The sequence below is a fragment of the Colias croceus genome, chromosome 1, assembly GCF_905220415.1.
Source record: "Colias croceus chromosome 1, ilColCroc2.1".
Classification (NCBI taxonomy): domain Eukaryota; kingdom Metazoa; phylum Arthropoda; class Insecta; order Lepidoptera; family Pieridae; genus Colias; species Colias croceus.
Window position 1 is genome coordinate 6,467,366 of NC_059537.1, and position 6,000 is coordinate 6,473,365.

Sequence of the window (6,000 nt, forward strand, 5' to 3'; positions counted from 1 at the left end):
TTTTATAGATGTTTATTAGAACTTATACATAAAAAAATTATACGTAAGATGATTAAGAATGTGATGTCATAGATTTTATTATAATTTATATTCATAACTACTTGTAAATATTTTGTCAGGATTTCACATACATAGAATAATCTAAATACTTATAATTTAAAAAGGGATGTGTTTTTAATTTTGTTTGCGCGGGTATTTGGATATTTGCGTCGATTATAAACGTAAAAGGTCGGCGTCATGCTGTCAAACCGTACGCACGTCTGCTTTATTGTATGCTTTGAGTATAATATAGTAATAACTAATAACATATTGTAATGAAATTAAGAAGAAGATCAATAACATAATATAATGAAGTTAAGAAGAAAAGAAAATTCAAAAAGCATTACGAAGCTTACAATTAGTAGTCTGGTAAGATTATAAAATTACACATAATATTGAAAATACCTTTGACTAATAAGTACAAATTAGATGGCTTAAGCACTTGTATTATCATAATTATAATATAAAAAATTGTGTATGAATAAAAATATGAAGACAAAATAATCAGTAGAATTTTTATAAACCAAAAAATAATATTGAAAGTAATAAATAAACTATCTACCCTTACTTAGACAATTAGCAAGTTAAATTGAAAATTTTTAATATACATAATGAACTCACTAAAAATACATTCCACATAAATTGAGTTCATTTTATTAAATATCTTGATCAAATTCAATAACCTTTTTAAACTTTATTAATATAATAACATTTCGACTGGATTGGATATAAAAGTTTCACTTAACAAATTTATCAAATGTTATCGCAAGTATTCCAATAAGCAAAAAAGTTTCATAAGTATTTTTACGTCCAATGTTTTTAATCGTGAAATTAAGTTGGATTTCTCCAGGATAATTTTTAGCTTTTATTTTATATACTAAACTTTTTATTCTTAGAAATAATAATTATGGGGGAAAGATAAGGGAAAGATGATCGCTTCCAGTAATAAAGAAGATACACGAATTTCTAATGAGATTTTATAAGATGACAGATTTGTAATATGAAATATTTCATGTATAATGTTATTATACTGATGTAATTAAACACAATAGTTGCTTTTTTATGGAAAAAAAAGTGTATTACCCAAAAGTGAAAAAACAAATCTTGTGAAACAGTTTATTTTTTTAATGGGCCATTGAACTGATACAAAGCAGCCCAATCGTTATTTTAAAGAGTTGGTAATTACGTACATTTTAACAAATTAATAGAATGACTGAACTTGTTTAAAAAAATTACTAGTCCAAGTGTCTTTGTCAGTGTCTCAGGTCCTTTTAAAGTCTTATGAAGTACAATGTATAAGCACGTGGTAACTGGTTACGAAGAAAATCGAGATGCTGGTAAAATTCAAATTGGGTAACTTTTAAAATTTATGTTCACAGTTTCGAGCGCCCATTATGTCTTTACTACACGATACACGCGTCCTTGCTAACCTTTGACCTACCTCATTATGTTTGAACTTAATATTGCCATGTTAAAATTATGCATCATTAACATAATATTATATACAAAATGATGCACGCCAAATAATTTTGTAAATAATTGGTCTACGTTTATATTTAATGGCGTAAATGAATGTTCGAAACTGTAACAGGTAATTATTTTCATAGCTAACAGAAAGCCGCAGGCAATTAGTTTTGTTTTGTTTAGGCTTGCCAAAATAACATTTATGTGTTATTTATTGATACAACCGATATAAATATCAGGTAAGAATTTCTACATACCTATTGTAGTATAGTTTATTACGAAATATAAAATAAGATGTCAAACAAGTCCTAATAAGAGGTAATAGAACCTTATTCCTCAGGTTACCTGCTGCCTCTTAAATGTACTGTGACACTCGACTTAGTAACTGAAATAAGTAAGGGCGTATTCAGAAAGAAAGCTTGAAACTTATAAGCGCTTATCGGCGCTTGTCAATGCTCAAACCAGCTTGTCAAAACCAGCATTGACAAGCTTGTCAAAACCAGCATTGACAAGCACCGATAAGCGCTTATAAGTTTCAAGCTTTCTTTCTGAATACACCCTAAGGTATGAATAAGTTGCTATATTTAGGCAGAATATTAATTTGTAATCGTAAAAAACTTTAGTAATGAACAAGACAAAAGAATCAACACAAGTGCAAAGACTGTAAATTTCTTTAATAAACTTAAAACGTTTAATCCGTAACGACAAATAAATCCTTTCGTGACCTCCTTGAAACTTAATTGCTTTTTTCATTGCAACTCTAATTTTATTAACCTACTGTTAAATCTACAGAGAAGTAATATTATTCTAATTTAAGCGTTCCTTTTCCTTTGATGGTCTTTTACTTGTCATCCACGAGTATCTTCCTCATCCAAGTAAATCTTGATAAAAATTAAATTCTAAAAAAAGTAGGATCATAATATACTTATCTAATTTTATAAGCATTTTTGCTCTAACAATAAATCGCGTCAATAGGAAAAATGAATATTCTTATTGATTTCTAATTCCTAAGAAAAGTTACAATATAACTGCATGAGAATAATTTTCCTTGTTGTAAGTAGCAATCTGGTCCAGTTTACCAACAAACGTGATTTTGTTTTAAACATGTTCGTTTATCAAGAGATATACACGAGGTATACACCAATATATAATATATTATACCTATATACCAAGAGGAATACACTATATAATATATACTACACTATAGTTGAATCGTAATACTAGAATAATAAAGAATACTATTCATCTTTTCCATATGAATGGTAGACGCACGAATACAGTTTCCGCGTAGTGTCTTACTTGGAGCTATAATTTACGATTGTTGAGAGAATCTTTTATTCAGGCACGACGTAGGAAAAATGATAGAATGCGTGCAAAACTATAATGAAAGACGTATATTTATACCGTATACATCTGCGTGGGGGAAATGAAAAGGTTTCATTATTAGAGACGTAACGTTTTTACAATAGCATATTTTTTATTATATTCTGGGAACATAATCCCTCACTAAAGGTATCAATGGTATTAAGATATTTAATTATACAAATGTAATACAATTAGTTAGAGCACGGAGCGTTCGCTTTGCCGGAATAAGGCTATGATCATATTTAAGGTCTCACTAGATTTCGAGTAAGCTCCTTTGAACGTAGGCGATGTCACAGCCACAAGGGTTACCGCAGTCCGCACTCCCCACGGGTCGAGGGTTAAAGCAAACAGAACGGATTAATGTTTCGACCTCTAGATAAAGGCACAATACAGATATTACATTCGATACTCAATTTCAGAAAGTTTACCTGTTACGAACATGGTGTGCTCACTCACTATAGGTACTAGTCTAACTTCGACGAAATGTTTGCGTTGATCCACCAAAATTTTCGTTGTGTAATATTATGCAGATTTAAATTAACAAAGCTCATGTTCATGATGTCCAGAAACTTTAAATTAAAACATAATGCTGAAATGCACTTTAATTGGAGCCTCGAGGATTTCTGGATGTCAACTACAAGTTATATTGAATTTGGTGTAGTGTGTTATGTACATCATATTTTCCTTACATTTTGAACTTCATAATTATATACTTTTTTATCAATATAAGCTTTTAATAAAATTGATGAAATATTTTCACAATTACTATAAAAAATGGTTATACAATTTAAATTTAAATATTGACCTTCCATTTGTTCCACGCTTCCAATATTTAATAACCTTTTACCATATTACTACATAGAATATATCTTCAGCGTACCCTCTATAATTTGAAACATTTAATGGTACCTATAACTTGGTTTCGAATAATTAAGAAGTACTAAAAGCTTGTTAATGTTTCACGCATGGGAGGAACTCCCATCTAACGGGGAGGGATTTATTCCTTACGATTCCGTCCATGCGTATTACTGTGTCTTAACTCACAAGTATTTCGACATTAATTGTACTGAAGAAGCTTAAAACAAATAAATTTCCTTATAAAGAGTTCGCTCGTCTTCAATGTAAATTAAATGCTCACTTTTTTGTTTTATTTTTTCATATTTTATAATTAACGGACATTGTACATATTGCTTTCAGAATTACTTAAACACTATTGTTAATCTATACATATAATAAAATCGTAGGAAAGTCAAAACTGTACATTGAATATTTTTTTAAAAGAATACCTGGGCCGTGATCTATAATCGATATAGAAGCCAAAAACATAGTTTTTAGAATTTTTGTCTGTTTGTCTGTTTGTCTGTTTGTCTGTTTGTCTGTTTGTCTGTATGTTTGTCCGAGCTAATCTCGAAAAGTACTGCATAGATTTACTTCAAATTTTGCATGAATATTACTAACAGGACGGGTGAGGCTATAGGCTACATATTATTAAGCTATCACCTACGGGGGAGGAGCTGTGAACCTTTATTTTTCTTACGTATTCCGTGTATTACGACAGCGTACAATCTAAAGACTCATGTTTAAATGTTGGTTTCGAGTAAGCCATGCTATTATCTAGCTTTACAAAATAAAAACTATGTCATTTACGTAATTTGGGCAGAGAAACAGTTTAATGAATTTAGTAGTATAAAGACAAATTAGAAACAGCGCCATCTATTAAATGTTATAAAAATCAAATCAATTTACACGTTAACTATTGGAAATTAATAATCAAATGACGCATATATAAATGTTGTTTGACAATATCTAGATTGACACTATAAAAAATTATGCCATTTAAGTAACTTGGGAAGAGAAACATAGCTTAAAGAATGTAAGTTGTATAATATTGTTAATTTTGTAACAGCGCCATCTATGAGATTTCGTAAAAATCAAATCAATTTACATGTTAACACTACTGAACACAATGTTAAAAATTAATAATTTAAATATAATTATGTTATTTATTTATTTAACTCTTTAACCCATATCTGCCGTCCCCTATAAGATATATTTCGTGTAAATAATAAACTACATTTTTTTTAAAGTGAGGGTAGATGTTTATTATTTTAAGTAAAAATAGACACCATATTATCTACAGTTAATCTAATGATTGTGTTCCAAAGAGTATAATAATATATTGTTGTGTTCATTAGTTACAATTTTAAAAATCTCCGTGTTTTATAAATTTACTAGCTTAACGCCCGCGGCTTCGTCCGCTTTGTCTAAAACCTAATAAATTATGTACTAAAACCTTCCTCTTGAATTAGTCTATCTATTAAAAAAACCGCATCAAAATCTGTTGCGAAGTTTTAAAGATTTAAGCATACAAAGGGACATAGGGACACAGAAAGCGACTTTTTTTATACTATGTAGTGATATTTATAAAGCAATTGAATGCCATAAAACAAAAAATATCAAATGCAATCTTCGTGTTTTGTGAATTTTCACCATCATGCGTTCCCACAAAAGGTAAGTTGTTGTTGTTTGTTGGTAAGTTGTTAAATGAAATGAAATGAATGATTCTTTTATTATTTTGAGGTGCATTGGGAAAGGAGTTTTTGATAAAATTTTATTTGTAAGTAGCTTTTTTTATAGATTTACAGTTAACTTTTGATTTTTTTATTTACAGATTCAATGCTAATAAAATTATATCGCCTTTGGAAGACGATTTCTGCTGATATTTTTACTACACCACTTGAAAATTGATGATTTGATGATAAAGACAGTAGCAGCGAGGATTAAGTGGAAATTAGTAATCATCCGCTTCGTCAATTTTTGACTGAAGTTAATGTCCAACGTCCAATGGTTCAATCATTGGAAGTATCTCGGGAAATTTTGGAGGATATTTTTCAGGAAGGAGAGGAGGGGCAGCCAACCACATATCAAACTACTACGTTTTAGTACCGAAAAAAATGTTATTGCCAAATGAAACGTAAATTTTGCACTCACAACTTTACAAGTAATGTTTTAAGTTATCAGATAACCGCAAAGTCAAAATTTTATTTTTATTTTGACTTTGCGGTTATCTGATTATAATATTTATCGTTATGGCTATCGACGTACCGACCGTACTGGGATCAGAGTAGGTAC